The sequence below is a fragment of the Scatophagus argus genome, chromosome 22 (genome assembly GCF_020382885.2).
Source record: "Scatophagus argus isolate fScaArg1 chromosome 22, fScaArg1.pri, whole genome shotgun sequence".
NCBI lineage: Eukaryota > Metazoa > Chordata > Actinopteri > Scatophagidae > Scatophagus > Scatophagus argus.
Genome location: NC_058514.1, coordinates 8,711,603 through 8,733,517, shown reverse-complemented (window position 1 = coordinate 8,733,517; position 21,915 = coordinate 8,711,603). Strand labels below are relative to the sequence as shown.

General features: G+C 40.5%; 1 long non-coding RNA gene across 2 annotated transcripts in view; it reads right to left on the bottom strand.

Annotated features, from left to right (window-relative positions):
- Positions 1-21,915, bottom strand: part of LOC124053599 — a 137,724-nt gene that overhangs the window by 36,806 nt on the left and 79,003 nt on the right. The window contains exons 1-2 of one of the 2 annotated variants that reach the window (XR_006842191.1): positions 20,057-20,183; positions 18,418-18,625 (exon numbers count right to left, since the gene is read on the bottom strand). This is a non-coding gene — a long non-coding RNA (uncharacterized LOC124053599). Of the gene's footprint in view, positions 1-18,417; positions 18,626-20,056; positions 20,184-21,915 lie in introns of those variants that run through there. The other variant, XR_006842190.1, reaches the window with a different exon arrangement.

Genomic DNA, 21,915 nt, shown 5'->3' with positions numbered 1-21,915 from the left:
TTCATGAATATGTCACAGCTCATTTCTGTAAGACTGGAAAAATGTGGTGAAATGAACAGAGGACTTGCTGGATATTGTAATTTGAGCTAAACTGTTCAATTTTCTCTGGAATAATTTGCCTTACATTTGTGCTGAAAAGAAAATGGAGTGTCACACTTCAAACAGGAAGGAAGGAGTGTAAAAAAAAGAAGGGAGAAATAAAATAAGAGATGGGGACTGAGGAAGGGACATCGTGAGAATTAAAGTCAAGACGTGAAGAAAGATGAAAGATAAATACATGCAGACATACAAGAGGAGGAGGAGGAGGAGGAGGAAAAGACACCCTGAGAAAAAAACATAAGTGGAGTTTTTAAGATGAAGGAGCAAAGTATTGTAGTATTGGAGCATATTGGATCTGAAATGCCACTTACACTGATGAAGATAATGAGGTATCTGGTGTGCAGAGAATGAGGTAGTAGCAGAGAGAGCCACACAACCAAAGCAGCGCAGGCAGATCTGGAAGTGTTAAGGTGGGTGCATTGTAGGAAAAATGCAGTGTGGCCATGGCAAATCATAAATCATAAGCTGGCATCCAAACCCGTTAAAGATTTCAGTCTTCAGACACTGCTGGTTTAAACACAAAGTAGCAGCTGAACAAACCAAGTTCACGCAACAACAGCTGACTGTCCAGAAACAAGCTGCTTCCACCTTTCAAATTAACTGCAGTGATAGACAAAGTACTTTTTACTAAAGGTAGCAATACCACAGTACAGAAATACTATACTTATACTGTAGATTCCAAATTTCAAAAAAAAAAAGTTTAGAAAGATTTTATGAAAGTACAGTATCAAAATAAGGACAAAAACTAAAAGTACAGGATTATGCAGAATGGCCCATTCCCTAATGACATATTATTTTGCTGAATAAGAGTTGTTGTCATAATAATGTATGAATGTGTACTTTCGGGCAATTTAAGTGTATTTTATGTAATACACTGCTGAGAAGTTTGCCCCATGAATAAATTTAGTTTTTCATCATTTGTTTGTTGGTAATATTTTTGCATTATTAATCTTAATATGCGAAGCAGCTAAAATAACTTAATAACTAAAACTATCAAATAAATGTGATGGAGTAAAACTATTTGCCTCTAAAATGTAAAGAAGTAAAAATATAAAATAGCTCATTTACACATACAGATACAGAACAACTTCAGTACTCAAGTGACTGGATTATGTTGTTTTTGTTTTCAACCAACTCCTGAAGGAAATGTTTCGCTCTTTAGCTTCTAAAGGCTACCACGTTCGCCGTCTGGCCACTAAAGTTGTCTGTCTGCTGTGTAGTGCTACAAACGGTAGCTTACAGTAAGTCGATCAGAGCAACCCATTTTCCAAAGCCATGTGATCTATTGTTGCTAAAGAGGGTTAGGCAACTCAAACTATTTTTGAAACTGCAATAGATGGATGGTGCAATGAAAATATATGAAAGAAAGCACAGGCTATTTCCTGGTTAGCTGACCTTGCTTCTTGTATTGTGCTGTTGCTTGGTTCCACTCTCATTTCCCCGCGAGTCTTAGCAAAGCGTTGCTCCACTAACCCTGACTCTGAGCTCGGAGTTGCAGACTGTGTGAATATCAGCCCTCCAGCAGAGCGCCTTTATCATGGAGCTCCTGTGACACCTGAACGGTGACAGAGAGAGAGCGACTCCTCTGGGACTATGTGCTGCCAAAATAAATCATATGCATGGGAAACACCGGTATGTTGGTGTGTGTGTGTGTGTGTGTGTGTGTGAGAGAGAGAGAGATATGTTGGTGTGATGTGTGCACCAACATATCTCGTATATCCAACAGATGAAGTAGGGTGATGAGGGGAGCGGTCTTTTTTGTGACATTTACAATCCATTATCAAGATAGAGAGAGAACTGACTTAAAATTCAGCTATTCAGTACTTGTCCTTATTATTATTATGTACAATTTATAAATGTGTCGGGCTGAGGTGTCTAACAAAAACTTTCTAAAGAGTTTTCTGTGTTCTAACAGGTAATAACAACATTTTCGCAACTGACTAACTACACTGGACTCGGGGACTTAATTATCAGATATTGCTAGATATTATATTTTACTCATTCTTTGGGAATCAAATGATGCTAAATGGAAACATTGTGTCTGTGTTTGTCCAAATGGCAACAGTTGTGTATTTCGTCCAGTATGTGTGTAAGCGTATACTCTAACCAATTTTCCTGTTTGCGTGATGTGCAAATGTGTATTTGTGTGCAAGCCGTATGGTGTCAGAAGAAGTGATTGTTGTGTGAAAAGAATAACATGAGCAAAAAACTGAGAAAGTGAAACAGAGAGAGAGAGAGAGAGAGAGAGAGAGAGAGAGAGAGAGAGAGACAGAGAGAGAGAGAGAGAGAGAGGAAAGACACACTGACATAGGGAGTGACTGTGTAAAAGAGGAAAAACCCAAACTGCAGCTTAGCACATAACACCTCTGTCTCTCTCTCTCTTTCTCTCACACACACACACACACACACACATGCAGTGCTCCCATCTTGACATTATAGCAAAAGGCAGGCAGGGGATGCCTTTGTTGCATAATCCAATGTCTCAGTTGCATAAACACACTGGTTTTAGTTGTAAGTGTGTTTTTTTTGTCTGTGAATCCGATCATCTGATGGTGCTCCAGCTCACCGTTCACGTCTGCTGATTTTAAGTGCCGGCGACGTGTGCGGCAACTGAAGTCCCACAGCACCATCTGTTGACTGCAACAGGCGACAGCAGCTGACCGCGGCAGCAGTGCAGAGCTGTGCACCGAGCACCACTAAACCTACTTTTGTACTGTCTGTCCACTCATTTGCATAATCCTTTTTAGAATTTCCAAATAGGTTTATATACAGTACATTATAGATTACATACATTATGATCCTGTGTACATTACGGCAGGAAGTAAAAGTAAAAATATGTGCACGTGTTAGAGTACAAAGTCCTCCACTGCTTGTTCATCATGTTAACTGCATCTGGAACAAATGATAGGATGAATTTTCTAGGAATTTTTATAACTGCTGCCTTATGGGACGGATTGAAATGAACGATGAAGGAGGCACGAAGGTTCCTGTGGGATGAGGGTTCCTGTACATCCAGTGACTGCCTATAAATTGAGAGCTACAGCCAATTTTGTCGGGCATGTAAATCAGCCACTTTTCGCTTGCATTGGTCTTCAGCAAGAGAGGCTATTGGCCAACTGAGATGTTTGAGGTCAAATATCACTGAGTTTTAATCCATTTCTTTTGCTTCTGTAAAACTGAACACACTAACTGTATGGAAGACTACAGAGTCAGTCCAAATACCGGCACAGTGCACTGCACTTTTCACCTTCAGTGTCTTTAACTCATCTTGCATAGAAGAGCTTAAGTTGGGGCAACTGGACTTCAGTTTAAAACGAAGACGTTTCACCTCTCATCCCGGGGATCTTCTTTTGAGATCCCTCCTCAACAGGAGACTTACACCTCATTCCCCCCCAGGACCCATGTGACCCTTACAGGTCACACGATGAAAAGGCGGGTTGACAACCTCTTTGACAAGCCACACAATGGCTGTGTGTGTGTGAGGGGAGTCATTCACACATGGACACATGAGACTAACGAGTCACATGGTGGTTGGGCAGGTCAACCATCTAGCCAGCAGGTTTAATACCTGGGACTCCCCAGCACTTAATCAGAACTGAAGAAGCCTTTTGGATGTTGACCACATTTTCCCTTTGCTTTCATTATCCTCCAGATTTTTGACTTCCTTTCCTCATCTGATACTTTGCAAGATTTCTGTCATTTCACTCTGTCTTGCTGAGTCTTTTATTCGACCTCTTCATCACACCGTCATCTCTATTTTTTCACATCCCATCTCTCGCTCCACCTCGCTCTCTCTCCTGATCCCCATTCCTGTTGTCTAATTTCCTGTTTGTTGCTCCCCGAGTCTCTCCCTCTAATCTTCATCCTTACATCATTTATCGCTCCATCTTATTCCCTGCACCGGGAGGCACTGACAGCATGAAGGGTTTATCATAGGACAGAGCAGACTGCCTGTGAGGAGGTTCACGTCCATCAACACTTGAATGCTTGAACACGCTTACATACGTGTACAAAACAGGAACATGGCCATGAACACAGCTAATGACAGCAAAGGTTAGATGGAAAGAAACCAAGTTCATCCAAACAGGACTTCGCTATACAGCATAGTTATTATTTTTTTTACTCTTTTATACCTATAAGTGAATAAAATAAATATGTTTTTTCAACCTTTTCAACCTTGCCTATTAAACTCAGTATTCACTGCAAATGCTGAGTTCAAGTGTTTTTTTTTTGTTTTTTTTAAATCAAAATATGCAAGAAAAACATTAACATGCCGCTATAAATTGGTTTTTGGACGCAGAACCTTGAAAAGAGGAAAGCAAACTTGCAAGAAAAATGAACTGAATCAGAGTGCACGTACTGGCTGCCAGGCAGCAACACGTTACAGGAATGTGATTACTTTTTTCAGTAATGAGTAGGGGATTAGACGAGTTATCCTGGCAACACTCGGACATCTTGTCTGCTTCTTTGCTGTTAATATCAGTTTCACCCTGCAACCTTAATGGCTCAGCACAGGGGCAGGAAGTTAGCCTCGACCAAAACTAACTTAAGCCTTAGATATCAGGAGTCACTCAGTTTTGTTTAGAGCTGGAGCTGTGTGAACGGAGGACTTAGGACAAGCTGGTTGCAGTCACTGAGGCTAAGCTAGCTGCTAGACTGCAACAAATCCCTCTAAATTGTAGGGCTGTCTGCTCATTAAACCACAATGTCTCACGCTCTGTTTACACAAAAGATGTGGCATGCGGGTGTGGAGGATTTGGAGCTGTTTAAAGGCATCTTTGATGAAGCCGGGCTGAGTGATAAAAGTAAAAATAATGACTGAGTAATATAACACATCAATTTTGCAGCCAAGTAATTAGTGAAGTCATAAATTACTGTTTTCAAAAACACTGCTGAGTACAGTAACATACAAGGTCATGAGTTTCACCTTGTGAGAGCTGGTCAAGGTATGAATGTGTCGGCGAGTCAGTGATTGAAAACAGAAGACGAAGGGAAACAGGAACAAAAAAATGGATAAAGTAAAAGGAAAAAATGTCCCTGAGAGTCATGTGCAACCAGCGTCAGCCGATGTCGACAACAAAATCTGGTTTCTGTCAAAGTTTTACATTATTGCAGCTTTAACTCTAGTAAAGAATTTGAGAACTTCTTTCTTCCCCTGCTCTTGTGCTTACAGTTGGATGCACAAATTCGATTTTTTGTTCAGGTTTTATTTTCAGTTTTCAATCTTTGCTCTCCAGTTCTCCCTCTTAAGAACTTGGAAGCAAACACACACACACACACACACACTAAATGCAAACATGCACACCCTCCTCACTCCCGCAGAATCGCAGTTTCGACATTTTGATTGATAGCACTGATTGATCAAAGTGTCATGAAAACTTTTCCTCCTGTGAATTTTGGCAAAAAAGGCGATTTTGTAGATGAGCCTCCTGCAAGGTAGATACATACACGCATGCACACACACACGCGCGCGCTCGCACACACACACACACACACAAGCATCCACACACTCCTCACAGGCCACACAGGCTGATTGCAGAAAGACTGACTCATTCCCTCACTGGTAGCTTCTGTATGAGCGCGCTAATGTGCTGAAATTATTGATCCAACAAAAGGACCTGACAACCCCAGCTGGTCTGAAACAAAAAAGAAATCAATGGTTATTTTACCCGCTGGACCACACACAGAAGCACTCATACAGACACCCACGTTTTTCACATTAAGAATGCAGAGCCTTTTCCCACATGCTGTGCTTCACACACATATGCATACATCTCCAGATGAGCGAACTACTACAGCAAGCAGAGAGGCTGACAGTGACCGAAAGGTTTATATTTATGCTTTAGGATGTGGTTTAGAAAAAAAGAGTTATCAGTCATTATTCAAATCATCGTTGGGGTCTGAAGATACACACTAATGTGAAAAATACTCAGATTAAAGAAATTATTCACTTCTGCCTCTCAGCTCACTCATTTCACCGTCCCGTCCTTCTGCTCTTCTTCTTTTGCAGTCTAACTTTGGAAGATTTGGATTTTTAACAGAATCGCTTCCTGTATATGCTGAACTAAACCAAAATGAAAGAGTCAAATCAATTTGCCTTTTTTTTCCCCATTATAGCACACCAGAGAATGAGTGTGTTATCTTTTGAATAGACCTACAGTATATCAATCCAGTGAGTTTCTCTCGTGGACTTGTTTATTCTTTATAATATTCTCTCTCTGTTTTATTGTTGTTTCCACCAAAGCTTTTATTTTCTCAAGATTATGAATGTGACAATCCACAAAAAAAAAAGCAAGGACATAAAGTGCACATGCAAATGAAGTGTCTGCACATACATGTATACATGCTTTGTGCCATGCAATCTACTGATAGAGAAGTGAATAGATGACAGACGTGCTATGATAATCACACTGCATACAGTAACAATGTAAAAAAAAAAACACACATCTGCCCACAGCAATGTGAGTATTTGCACACATACATGCGGGAATGTGTGCATAGTCAAGAGCAAACACAGAGGAACAGAGAGAGAGAAAAAGTCAAGGGATGGATGCAGCCTGATAACTGGCAACAGGTTTCAGTGGATTTATTTTATCTATGAGCGTATTGAATTTCTCTTCTTCCCTTATTAAGACAGGGGAGTTGAAAGCAGCTCAGATCACTCTCTGATTGTCTCTGCCACTTAGTGGGAGCTTTACTCCCTTTCTCCTCCTGAGACAGTGGAGGGGTCTGTGGACCAAGGCTCAGAGGGGAACTGGAAGATACAGGCAGATTTAAAGACCTGCTTTACTCATTCTCATGTGTGTTAACAACCAAAGATTCAACATCATTCTGTTTTGGATGAAAACAGTAAGAGATCCTGGCGGTGGAAGCACTTTTACGTCACTCAAGTTTTTGCCACATTTTTGCTAAATCTGTGAAGGTGATTCATTCAACAAAATACTTTGACTATGTGAAGACCGTCCAGTCAGATCCATCATAAGGATAATAAGAGACGTTTCCAGCTCAGCAGCTGAGAATTAGATTCTCATTAGATGAAGAGTTTAGGATTTCGGGGAGCCTACTGAATTTAAAATGTCCTCCTGAGGATGATACTGATTTAAGAATTCGAAAGGCTTCCTTTTCAAATATGCACAGTAGAAATGTTTGAGGAAACACTATGTTCAAATATGGCCTCAAACATTTAATCTAGACAACAAAGTCTGTACACGCGCGCGCATGTGAGTGTGTGTGTGTGTATTTGTGTATGCATGGCCCGCAGCAGTTAATAATCTTTCTTGTTCTTCAAATGTCATATGGTCATGAGACTGCAACGTGATAGGGCAACACCTTTCTTTCCTCCTTGTCCCACAAGCGCACACATACACACACGCACACACACTCTAAAACTCTGACAATGGTAATTGAAAAAAAACACATCACAGAACAGAATTCAATTTTTTGCGCGAGGTAATTACATATGATATAACTGACACCTCTCTCAGGATGCTGACGTCTCCAATGTAAAAAATTATGTAATCTAGCATTCATTAATATGCACTCAGTAAGAGCTGGAGGCAAAACACTCTTTATGTCATAGTAAGGTCAGATTAGCCACTTGGGGTGAGAGAGAAAAGTGGGAAAAATACAATTCGGTTCTGATGATACAGCAAATGTATATTTTATATTTAAATTAGCAGGGTTTTGTTTTGTTTTTTAAAAACGCTTTGTTCAACAATTTATTTACTTTCTTGTGAGATGAGAGGACTGATACCACTCATGTCCGCACAGCAGATATGAACAGCAGCAGCTGGTGCCCATTCATATTCCCAGAGCAGACATGACGGTGGCGTCAGTCTCCTCATTGAACTCTGGCCAGGAAAGTGTTGGTATAACATATTTCTCAAAATGTTGCACTGTTCCCTGGACTGTGCAGAACTCAACATCCAAACACAGTAAACTCAAAAGTCAAAAAACATCCAAACATGAAAGACTTTGTGAATGGTTTTCTGTCTTTGCGGGAGCACACATTCATATACAGGCACACACACGGGTGCACACAAACGGGCAGAGGGTTGCTCAAGCTGGCCAATATTCCAAAAAAATGACCAATACAAAGTGAACTTTTGAGCGTTCAAGATGCATGTTATTGATGGTCAAACTCCAGCCTTTCCGCTCAGGGGAGACCAATAGCCATAAGCAGTAACACAACCTTTAACGTGCACCATCCATTACCAACGGGCAACAAGCAAACTGTGGCACTTTGCAGAATATCAAACTTTTGTTGTTACATGCCGATATGAGCTGTCTGACACGCAACAACACAGGTGTGCAGAAAATGGCACGTCACATAATTACCACTTAGAATTAAATGGCCTTTGGCGGGCACACAATCATGGAGGCAATGAGGTTAATACAGCCAATCACATTGAGCCCACTCATGTCATTTCGTGGAGCCACTGACACAAATGGCATTGATTTTTAAAGTGGGTGACACATACAAGCCATAGGCTTACACTGCAATTGAAACAACCCCCGTGTTTCGTTTCTCTAAACTCCATAAAGTATAATGGAAAAATTGCCATGAGTTGATTACTCCCAGGAATTATTTGTGTGCATCGCATTAAACAAGCAAAGCTAAACAAAATGCGAACAACGGTTAATGTACAACATTGCCAGTGACGCTGGAAAATTTACAGGGTAAGATATAAGAGATGCCTCTTACAGAGAGGCAGATAGATGGACTGGATGATAGAGACCCAACATGATTATCGCTACTTAATTATCATGCGGCTGCTTTATACACACACACGCACACACAACATGAACACATTTAGATATCTGCATCGACACTTGTGATATCTAGCTGATGAGCCATTATCAGAAAGGACATAAATGCCGCACACAAAGACCGCCGCACGTCATTTCGATAATGACTCCTCCTTTTTCAGGTGAGAGGCAGAGCATCAGAGAGAGAGAGAGGATGAACATTCAGTGTGATGGTTACTCAGACCTGATTTGCATACATCACATTCATATGCAACCATTTTCTCCAGAGGATTCAAATCGGTCTCACCTCTGGCAACACCTTCCACACGCGCGCGCCTGCACACCCACACACACACACACATATTGTAAAGATCCTGTGTAAAGAATGACAAAAGGTAATGTGTGATAAAAGTCCCATGCTCATTTCACTGACATTGTTCCATTCTCTCTATAGCAGACAGGGTTAAATGTTGGATGACAAACGGCTCTAATGCGCCTAAAGGCAGCAAAGACCTGAACTAGCACTACCCTACTTATCCCTAAATGTCCTACCACGAACCTGACCTTTTAGAAACCCTTTTTCACAACCAGTACCTGATGTTACGAGCCCCTCGCACATTTTCTCCTTGTCCTGTCCCCATCATCTTGTTTCTCACTCTAATTCCCCTCCTGTTTCATGTCTTTATGATCACCTACGCGTCTCGCTTATTGTTTGTGTTTCATATCCGCCCTCCTTTTTATTTGTTGGGGCCGTCTCCCCTCATCTATTTTTGTTTTTTTACCCTTTCCTTGCCTTCCTGTTATGTTTTGCAGTCTCCCTCCTTCCCATCTTCCATTCTAGTACCTCAAGCACTTCTATTCGTTTCGCTGACGTTCAATTGTCAGACGAGTACTTGCTCAAAGCAGCCCAATTTGACCTTATTTTGGTGTGAGGAGAAAATCGCTTGCTCTGTTAGTTGTCTCTCTCTCTCTCTCCTGTTATTTTAACTTTTCGCAGCTTCCCGTAAATCTGTGTGTGTTTTCATTTCATAGGGAACAAGCATGCCTGAAGAGGTATACGTCATCAATCAACCACATGCACAAAGCAGAAATCTACAACACATATTTTTGCCCTCATGTGGCAGGATTGTAGCTTGGGTTGGGCACCGGTCATGGTGGTTTATGACACGCCACCATGCAGATGGGAAATATACAAATCACTATAGAATCCTGCATTAATTCTTTGATAACACAAAGATTTCAGGTTTATGCTTTTAAGCTTTCTTTCCTAAATTTACACTGTGTTGTAATGTAATAAAATAAATGTAAGCTAATATCGATATAAGTATTGTTTTTGCTCTACCAGCCAGCTTATTCGAAGACGTTACTTGCTGATGGCTGTTTGAACAGTTGAAAAAACAAAGTTAGCAATCTTTCAGTGCCGGAGCCAAGAGAACAGAACAACAGCATCAAGGGTGAATGAGCAGCTTTGATGCAGCTTAAATAACAAATCAACAAATTTATACAGACATTGTATTTGTGATAATGCCTTGGTCTTTCACCCTCACAGTAATACTACGGCCCTCCCTCTTCTTATCTTAGTCTTTCCTTATTCCTTTTTTGTTTTGTTTTTTTAAATCCCGAGCCATTTCTCTTTTCGAGTGCATGGTCAGACGTCATGCTCTCACCCTTTGTCTCACTTTGCTATTTCCATGTTCCTTTGTTCCATTGCTTCACACTTAAACCCGACCTGTGTTCCACTGTGATCCATTCCCTGCCTTTCAGTTTATTTTATAACCTCCGGGACGTATGAAATGTATGTTATAACATTTTGTGGTCATGAAACCTTCTCACTCTTCCTCCTCTTCATTCCTCCTTTCTTCTGAAGATGCTCTTTTAGTGAGCGGGCCTGCAAACCTGACCTCTGCTTCGTTTTAAACGCACACTGTATGTTCACACTGTCTCACAGCGAAAGCAGGAGGTTTCTGACTTCCATTTCATCTCTCCCATCTTTTCACTCTCCACCTTCTCCCTGTCCATGTCACACTGTGTTTTTTTCACATATCCGTCTCCCTCTCTGTCTTTTTTTCAGCGTGCTCTTTATACTACCTGATCTCAGTATCTGACCCGGCATTTTCTGTCTGTCAGTTTCTACACCATTCATCTCGACCAAATAACTTCACTCTGTGTGGAGATGCATATGAAATAAAAAAAAAATGTGCTTTTTCCTTCTGCCTTCCAGCAGCCTCTGCAATGCAGTAACAGATGTTTCACAGAGGAGTGAAGGTTACCTACAGCAGAAGCACATTCATTTATTCAGACTAGTGTGTAGTGTGTAGTGTGTGTGTGTGTGTGTGTGTGTGTTGGCTGGTTGAAGTGGAGATTAACAAAATGACTAAGTGCCCGGCGTCTTGTCTTACTAACTGTTTGAGCTGCAGCAGTGTTTTTCTGCTGTATTGTTCTCAAAGATTTCTACTTATACTCCTAAATCTTTCTTTCTGTATATCTACCTTTGTGTAGTTTTCTTCCTCCCTGCCTGGATTGCAGGTATTTCATGAATTCCTATGAAATTTGGAACAGATGTTCATGGTTCCTGGATGATGTATCCTAATGACTTTGGTGATCCTGTCAAAGTAAGACAGTGACCATAGTACATGAAATGTCACAGGACATTAGATGTTTTCAACGTAACATAAATTAATGTGCATAAGTACTTGTTAAATTCTAGATGCGAATATATAATAAAGTATAATGCAAACATTTGCTTTCTACATGACTGTGTGCACATTCAATCATAATTGAATTAACCCAAATATTTTAAGTTCCTGTATCTTCTCGCATGTGATTCATGTTCAACCAGAAATCATTTGTGTTGTGGTGAACACGTTTTTTTGTTTGTTTGTTTATTTTCAAAATGATGTCAAGCTTTGCAAGGAAGCAGTTCATCGGATGCCGATTTCCTCGGGCTACAGCACAGACAGATCAGTAATCAGAGAGAGAGAGAGAAGGCCAAACAGGACTGCAGCCAAAGCAAGGGGAGATAGATGGGGGAGATAGAGGGAGATAATGAGAGAATTGGAGAAAGCCCATAGATACTGGAAAAAAGATGAAAAGAAAAGGGAAGAGAGGGAAGAATAGATAACAATACAGCAGAGCAAAGACAAAGGGAGAGAATAAACAAATGGAGCAGGAAAGAGAGGCAGGAGTCATATGGGCCAAAGAGACAGAGACCAACAGAGAGCTCAGCCCACTGATCTAACTGTTCCAAGGCATCATCAGGCTCACTGGGACTTTGCTTTAAACCTCATTTGTTCGACCAGAAACTGTTTATTGTCCACTTAACAAGGCTGTAAACATGCTGATAACAGGAAACACCCAAATCCCGAAGCAGTAATTGAAAGAAAGGCTGTCAAACTAGTTAAGGTTTTTGTCCTTAAAAAGTCAAGAAAGCTAAGAAAGAACTGAGTACGTATACTTTTAATAAGTACTTACATACTTTTTATTCAGCATTTCAGCATTCTTACTTCATACTTGACTTGGATATTTTACAGTGTGTAGTGTGTTTACAGTGTGTAGTAGTACTTTTACTTAATTGATGATTCTGAATACTTCCTCCACTGCCGTATATGACACAAGCTCACACAACGAATCAAAAGAGAGCACTTAACAACACTGAAAAAAAAACTTTCATTCACCCAGCTCTAGCTTTTACACAACTTCAGCAAAACCAGCCTGAACTGCTTGTGCTTCTAATACCACCTTTCTAATCCAGTACCTCTTAGTGGTTGCAAAGCCATTGTTTCAAATAAGCTAACATGAGCTCTAAAGGTGTCTTGATTGATTTACTGCACTGCCCACTGAACAAAAACACTGAAATCCAACAGCTTAAGCTCTCATAAGCTTGCATCCAATCTGACCTTGAGCTGGATGTGACTCTGCTCCACCATGAAGTCTAGCTGGAGATCATGGAGGTTGTACACATCCCGCCCAGAATCCCACAGAACACCCAGCATACAATGTACATTAAAGAATGAATACAATGTTAGACTAACTCCAACTGTAAAACATCATTAAACTACAAAAAAAAAGCTATTTGGTAAAGGGCCCAATGTTGCAGAAATGCTGTTTGTCAATTTATGCTGAACTTTAAATCGACTGACCAATTCCATCTCGAGTCCAACCACCACAATTCTGCTTATTTCATGCATACAAAGAAAATAACGTTTTTATTAACTAAGATTTTATGACGGAACAGCCAAAAAAAAAAAAAAAAAAAAACGAGCAGTGAAAGACGGACATGTGTAGCAGACATTTCTGTGTGTGTAATAGTAGAAGGTAAAACCACCACAGCAGTGCTAAGATCTGTTTGGATGTGGTGGGAAAAATAAAATCTATCCTGTTTTATCTGCGAGTCTCATGAGGCAACATCTCCTCCTTTTCTCCAACTTTGAAAACTGCCAGAAGAGCATAAAATCAGGAGAGACGCTGACAGGTTTGTGTGAATCAACAACCTGCAATAAGCATTCTGTAGCAAATAATTGGGCTTTCGCCCTGGGAATTTGAACGTCTTTATATCCTTAGAGTTCCTGTAATAGCATGTTTGCTTGTACAGCTTTGTGAGTTCTTTTAAATCATGCATTTGTCAGCATATGCAAATACACATTATGCCTGTGCCTTTTTGCTTTCAGTGTACACATGTGTCATCTTAAGATGCACTTAGCATTGAGCTCCTTTCTGCTGCGATTATGACGGCACTTGATGGCCAAGGAAAAATGTTCATCCCTCACATCTTGCACATTACATTATCTATGCTGGGGTGTGTGTGTGTACTTTCATGGAATGTCAGCATGTGTGGTCTTGTTCATGTGTCATTTCGGGAGTATGTCTTCTTGTTTGAAAGACTTTTGCCTTTTACTTGTTTGAGCATGTTTCTTTACATTTGTGTACATATACTTTGAATCACTTCCTTGCCCGACTCTGACGTGTTCATGTGCGTCTTGACTCCTACATTATGTCCCGTCCTCCTTTTGTCTGTTTCATGTCAAACAGAGATGGTGATTTGTCTCTTTTATGTGTCTTCCTACCTCAGACCATTCAAAGCACTTTGACAAATTCAATCCATTCTTCAGAGCTGTATGTTGATGTGTTTGGCGCCTGCAAAAATTGCTTTCTTACTGTGTCGCTCAGAAGGGGTCTGTTGTGACAAATCTGACAGTCTGACTGAACAGCTGAGTGGTTTGCTGACTATTCGTCTGTCATTTGACTAGGCGACTGACTGATTTGTGGACAGTTGAATGATTGGCTAGTTTTCAGAGTGGGTGACAGACTGATTGAATGTCTGCTTTGATTACTGGATGAAAATCTGACTGACTGTCTGTTCGTCTAGCAGGCAAAGTGACTGGTTACTCGGTAGTTTCTTTATAGGCCGGTCAGCTGGCTCTGTCACCCAGATGGTTTCATTGAAGGCTGACACTGTGGCCACGTGATTAGGTTGCTGCCACGCTATTTATTTGTCACTTTGGCTGGTCGGATCTCAAACTGACTGACTTGGGAAGACAGGTCAGTGACAGACTGATGCCAAGCTGTTCAGGCTCACAGGGGTCATGCCTGGCTCGTGTTGGATTTTGGAGATGAGGCGTTTTCTGTCATCCAGAGAGATGCAGCATTTTCTGTCTTCTTATGCCAGTAACAGCTCCTCTCTGGAGATTCCTCACCTCTGACTCCTCAACTGGAGTTCCATAAGTTATTAGGGCAGCTGGGTCAGCTGAAGGTTGGATTTGACATAGAAGCAGCCAGCGAAACTGTTAGAATTTTATGTTGTGTAAAGTATTAACAACCACTCAGCCCAGCTACTTTCACTTAGGCCAAAGGAAGATAGCAATCAAATTCATCATCTCCCCTCACCTCTACAGTCAAAGTCAAGGTGCTCCCCCAGCATCCCATCTGTTTTCATTCTCCTCTGCTTCTATCCTACAAGGCCCCATCTTCCTCACTTTCTTTACAGTATTCCTCCTCACTATCCCTGTTTTTATTTTCATTTACACTCTGCTTTCTTTCAGTCCACTGTATCTTTCATTCACACGTTTTCTGTTTGTTTTGTTTTTTTATCTTTCCCTCTCACTTCCACTCACACAGTCTCTTTTTTTTGGGCAGTCATCCTTGCTGTTTCTTTCACTCTCTATCGCTCTCTCTGTTGGTTTAAGCACAGGATTGGGAAAGGTAGAGAAGGTCACTTGAGAGATTAGCAGAGTTTGTATCAGTCTAGCATCTCCTCTACTCCAGATTGGTGTCCTCCTGCCTCTTCTTACACCGATGCATAATTCATATCTCCCTCACACTTTGTCTTTAATTGTCAATTTTTGTTGTTCCCCTTCCACTTTCTCCATCCTTTCACATCTCTTTTTTGGCTTTGCCTGCCTTACTTTCTTCTCACTATCTGTTTGTCGTGTGACTGTCGTTTGTGACTTAACACCTAACAAAACTAATTACATCCCCTTGTACTTCAGCTGTACTTCGTGTTTAGTGCTAATTAGGAAATATTAGCATGCTAATATAGTGAACATGGTCATGGCAATTTATAGCCCATCAGCATCGTTAGCCTGCTAATGTTAGCATTTAGCTCAAAGCACGACTGTCCCTAAATACAGCCCATGGATGTATTAAGAGGGTGCCAGCACTCAGCTTTGCAGGCATTATAAAAGAGATGTTTAAAGCACATCTTGAACGCGGTGAAATAAATTTTAAGCTATTGTTCTGTTTAGTTTTTGATTATCAAAACACGTCTCTGTTGGTAGTTGTTACTTAAAATTGATTTTCTGAATGTTATATAATCATGTATTAATTATATACACAAGTAAATTATATAGTACATAGTTGAACGCATCTGTCATCTGTCATTGCAACTTGTGCCGTCTGTCAGTGAGCTGTCATCGGTAGCTCAGTGGATGTGACTGTGGGTCAGAAAAGCCAGAAGAGCATGCTGGTTTGCATGATGAAGAATGCAACTGGATGCAGTAGAACATTCTGGTATTTTTGGCAGCACTGAGATATACAAAATCTTCTTCTGGCATACTAAACAGTACGGTAGTATGAGTACTGGAACACTGGGTTAGTCTTGTTTTCCTCTGTATGTGTGGCCTGTGCTCAGATTTATTCGCCGTTGCAACACCGTCACTACTCTCATCCACTGTTAACACCCTAATTTTCAGCTACCTAATGTTTGGTTGTTTTTTTTTTCATTAAAAAAAATGACACAAGTACTTCCCCATCTGCAGAGGAAACTGTCTCCGTATTTGTATAGGGCACACTTAACACACACATAGACTACACAACTAAGTGTTTCACCTCCTGAATTGCACCTAACAAATGAGTGTAAACAAGGCCGTTTAGGTGTAAGTGTGGCACTTCATCATTTTTCTGCTGCAGTAATTATTGGACTCTTGTTTTTTTGCTCATTTCCACTCAACGCAGAACCGTCTGGCTGGCTGAATTATGCATGTTTTATTTGTTGGTTTCATTACAGAAGCAGATGTCTCAGCTGGAATAATGGAGGATTTTAGAGTGTTATTATGTTGTTGATTTTTTTTTCTTTTTTTTTTCCTCATGCTCTCTGGTTGGAGAGATGATGAGCACTTTGGGGTCTTTCGGCTCAGTATGAATGAAATCTTCAGACACCACTGCACTGATTATAGTTGTACCAAACAGTAGTGAAGGGTTCAGGGATTGTTGTTGTGCTGCCAGTGTGAATCCAGCCTCATTTCTGTGGTTCTGCTCTCTATTTCTCTGTGTCATATCATCCCTGAGCTTTCAGCCAAAATGTCGATTCAGAATCTAATATCTGAATCCTCATCCTCTTTTCCCTGCGCTAACACATAATTTAACAACGTGATAAAGGCTGAAACACAGATGAAACACATCTACTGTAGATCACGCAACTCCGGATCACACACACATTTCCTGTCACCCACAGACATTACAAAAACAAACTACTTTCACGCGCATCAATTGTACAAGTACTTCCGTACAGTGCAGCCAAAATGAACACCAGTGCACACAGTCTCTTTTAGTGAGCAGCAATGGCAGCTACAAACTAATATTTTTTGGTAATGTGATTTATAAGATAGTTAACTTTTTTCAGCTTTCATCAAACTCCTGCAATAACCCCTTAGTGACCTTTTAAACCCTGCTCTTCTTCCTTAAAACCTTGTAAAGCTGTAATTGTATTTTTGTCATTCAGGTTACTTTGTGCGCTGAAGTACAAACAAAACGGTTACTACAGTGAATGTATAAAATCGGCCCTGTATTGAGCTGTAGCCCTGCTTACCCAGTCCACATCCAAGTTGGCTTGAAGCATATAAAATCCTTCTCTAATGTGTCCATATACATCTGCCCTTTAGTAGTTTCACCTCCATCTCTGAGTTGCCTCAAGGCTTGAAAGACCTTCCCCAACCCATCTCCTTGATCACCATAATTCCTCAGGTCAAGCAGAAGCCTAAAAACACGTTTGAATCTTGTGTTATGCTTTAAAATTTTACAAGGCATGTGAAATATATGCTTAAATATTTCTTCAATAGGTAACAGTTTGCTTTACGCTGTGCTGTTGCAGATACATGATTGAAGTATAGTGTCTCATTTCTGAGAGATGCACAAAATAGATGCCCTTTTACTTTGAAAGTAAAGGCAAATGATATTTGACTATAAGGTTGTTTAAAGAAAGAAAAATTTATGACATTTGCTTTATGTCTGATAATTACAACCACAAGCAATTCTTCCTCACAGCAGAAGAAAATAAGGTCTTTGAAACTCCCAGATCTGAGAACCAGCTGCATTTGTTCAAAATAAAAACAACTTTTCTAAATACGAGTTTTAGTATCTGACTCATGTCTGGGTTTACACAAACCCTTGGAAAGTACAATATCGAAACACACGGTTGCTCAAGTTGTCATTCCAGCACTTCATTAATTAGCACCACCTTGAAAAGACTGAGTAAGTCAGTTGAAAATAGCTGCATAAATTTTAACTGAGTATTTTTATTGCGTGGTATTCAGAGTTTTCTTAGATAAATCCACTGATCAGCCACAACATTAGTACCACTGACAGGTGAAGTGAATAATATTAATCATATGTGTACAATGCAATGTTCTTCACGGAAACCTTGGGTTCTGGCAATCATGACACACAGCCACTCATCTAGACATTGCAACACTGCATAACAGCCATCTTCCACCTGCAGGTCCCACCTTTAATGCACAGGACCCAAAGGATCCAACATTTCTATGCCAGTGAACACAAAATATCCCCAGAGGTCCTGTGTCCCTTCCCCTGACAGGTCAGAGCTGTTTTAGCAGCACAAGGGATGATCTACAAAATATTAAACAGGTGGTTTTCAATGTGGCGGCTGATTGGTGTATGTGAAATGGAAGCTTTACTGTAACACATGATGAGGCAACTGACTGTCAACAAGAGTAAAAGCTAATGTTACAAAAGCTTTCACTGCTGCTTCCTGCACTTCCTGTGAGGGAAAGTAATTTCTAAAAGATGAACTGTCGTCATTCAGCTAAGCTTCAAGCAATATTCAGAAAGTAGCATTACCTCTTAAAGCCAGTCCTCAGTCTAGCAGAAGCAGCGTTAGCAGTTTAAAGCTGTAGGGCAGTAGACTGTGTGCCGAGCAGGACCCTGGCAGATAGCCTCTCAATCCTAGAGCCTTCATTTATGTCTGCGTCACGGACTTGTCTTCCTCCTCACTAGTTGGAGGCCACAGGATCCTCTGGTGGCCTGTAATGAGCTGCGGAGTCAGCACCTACAACACACAAATACAAATTGCACCCACGTCTCAGGACAGAAGCTACAGTATGAACAAACACACAAATGCAACGTGTTAGCATCATGCCGAACAGACAGATACATGCACAACCGTCTACAACAGCATGCTGGCACACTGTGCAGGCATTTGTACACATTTGTGCTCACTCATCAAGGAGGAGCAGCCCCGTGGAGGCAGCATTAATGAAGCAGCAAACAAGGGCACAGTGAACCACAGTCTCCTCAAGCTCTTCTGTTTGCTTGCTTTCCTTTCTTTCCCTGTCTGTTTGTTAACTGACTCTACAACTCAATTCCAATGTTAAAAAAAAACACCATCCATACTATGATCAGGTTTTCTGAGAATTCGGAGAAATCTTTGCATGTGAGGGCTGCAGCCGATAAACCAACACTGAATGCCTGTGTCCTTTATGCTGCATGAAAAAGCAACATGATTGTACAGAGGATACTACTACATGTGCCCAGGACACTTTGGATAACCATCATTAATCACAGTTTATCATCTACAAATGCAAGTTAAGACTCTATCATGCAAAGTGAATCATGCAAAGAACATCCAGAAATGCCTCCAACTTGTGTGCTGGGGTCTGATGAATCCAAATCTCAAACTGTTTTTGGAAATCATGGACACCATGTCCTCCAGGCTAAAGAGGTCAAGGACTATTCAGTTTGTTGCCAGTGTTGCCAGTGTAGAATTCAAATGCCAGCATCTGTAATGGTATAGGGGTGTGTTAGTGCCCTTGACATGGGTAACTTGCACATGTATGAAGGCACTGTTAATGCTGAAAGGTATAAACTGGTTTTAGAGCAACAGTGGGATCCTGATGACATTTTTCAGCAACATGATTGCATAGGATGCCGTATAAAAGAGAGTTAGATAGACAGACAGATCTCATACATGGATACAGAATCAGGCAAGAATAATTCAAAAGCCTGTAAATCGTAGAGCCAAAACCCAGAGAAGACTGTATTTACTGGCAGTAAATGGAGCCATCACCAACATCATTAAAAAATATATGTCAGCGTACACATCCAGATCGGCTACATTTAGCAATGATTATGCAAAAAAACAGATGAGCAAGCTGTTGAAAATAAGCACTGTGCTGAATGTTTTAATCCAAAGTTCCTCTGTCCTTTGCCCATCTCCCATCTCTTTCTGTAACACAGTGACACCTGCTGATGTGCTGAGGAACTACAAACTGGTAGTTTAAAGAGATAATCAAACTTCAAATCAAATTTTCCCACTCGCACATAGAACAAACTCAAGGACGCTCACATGCAAATATGTATACACACACATACACACTGCAGACATCATTAAAAAGACAAGAAACTAATTTCTATTTTCTGAGATTTCTATGAAAAATATGCTGCAGCTAGAGAGTGGACTGCATTTGGTGCTTCTGTTTACCTTCTCTGTCTGAGCAGGAAATGATTTTCCCTCTGTGTTTAAATAGGCAGTGTATGAAATCTCCACCATCTGTGCTTTGTTGAATTGTGAGAGAAACTGTGCTGTGCTCCTTCAATGTCTGGCAGACCTATGGGTGACAGAACAGAGAGGATGAAAAGACAAAGGAAAAGCATCGGGTGGGCGGCGCTGTGCCTTGGTGACCTGAGGTGCATGAAATGTCAGTGCTGAAAAAACTTAGAAAAATACTGGAACTGATAGACAGGAGAAGAGCACGGACTTAAATTGGATTCAAATTGACACTGAATTCTTAATGGAGGTAGATTGAACGGCATTCCACGCTGCAGAACCTCATTTGGTCAGTCTGCCTTCTCTTGCAAAGGAGCAAAGGAGCTGTGGAATTCCTTGCCAGCTGAGCTCAAGACTATGTCTGAGTTTAAAGCATTCACCATTAGGGTCAAGTCTTGGCTTACAAGTAACCAAATGTGTACCCATTTGTAAATATCACTGTTAGAGTGAGCGGTAAGTGAATTAGTGTTTTTAAATTTTGTTGGTTCTCTGTGTGTGTGTGTGCATGCAGAAATGGTGTGTGTGTGTATGTGTGTGTGTGTAGAAAGGCCCAACCAGGGACAGGAGTTGTGAATTAGCATTAGCTATAAACTCTTGTGCAACGCATCAGCTGCAATGCTTTTTTTTTGTAACTATGTTTGATTGCACTTGTCCCTGTTAAATAAAAAAATAAACAAATAAAAAAAAATAAAAAATAAAGCTAGCAGAGCAAATATTAGGCACAGATAGAAGAAGTAAGCACGACTGTGAGCTAACCAACAGGGGTTGCTGTTGGACTTGCATGTTATTGTAGAAAGTAAACCTGTGCAGCTGTGCAGTCTGCTTCTCTTCGCTGCTTTTGCTTTACACCAACAAATGATATTTAGCTGTCGCCAATTTGAACTTGTCAGTGTACCTCATTAAAGTTGTTATTATTATTTTACATTACTTTAAAAACTACAAAAAGGAAAACATTTTGTATTATATTTTTTATTTTTATTTCACTATTTCACTTATTCACAAGTTAGTTATAGAAATGATTGGATACAGTGTTTTCTTGTATAAAAGTAACATTTATTTATTTATTTTACAAACCATAAAGCTCATGACTCTGGAAATAGTAACTGAGAATATGAACATTACTGTTCAGTCTGGAGCTCAGTATCTCACCTCTCAAAGGGTATGCAGAGAGGTTACACTTTATTCCAGCTGCTGCAGTGAATTGGGGCCAGGCATTTTGAAGAAGAAAGAGGAGGAGGAGAAAGAAGAGGAAGGTGAAAAGGAGGAAGGCGAGTGTCCATAGGCAGACATGACTGGACCAACATTATCACTAAACCTTGAAGTCATGGGTCTCTAATTCACACTGCCCGTGTGTGAATAAATAAATAGAATTATAATAGAAATATAGAAAAATAATAGTAATTTAGAAAGATTACCCCAATTACGTTACATGCTGCACATGCTTCACTCCTATGAAGAGCAGTGGTGTGATGTATTTTATGTATGAGGAATAAACCGACAAAGTCTATGCTCGTCTAGCCCACAGCATTTCTCAGCAGTTTTGAAACTAACCAAAACTGTCCATCTTCTTCCTGAAAATCTCACAAAAAGCAAAGATGAAAAAGGCTAGAAGAAGAAGAAGAATAGGGAAAGGAAGAAAAGGAATAATAAAACACTGATTGCAATTTGCTTGACATGCAATAAAAACCAAAAGCAGCAACAATTAAAAGTCAAAGTTGATATGAGGTAAACAGAAACATCCAAAACCAGTCTGACAAACTGAGGTACAAATAAGGACAGATCAATAATACTAC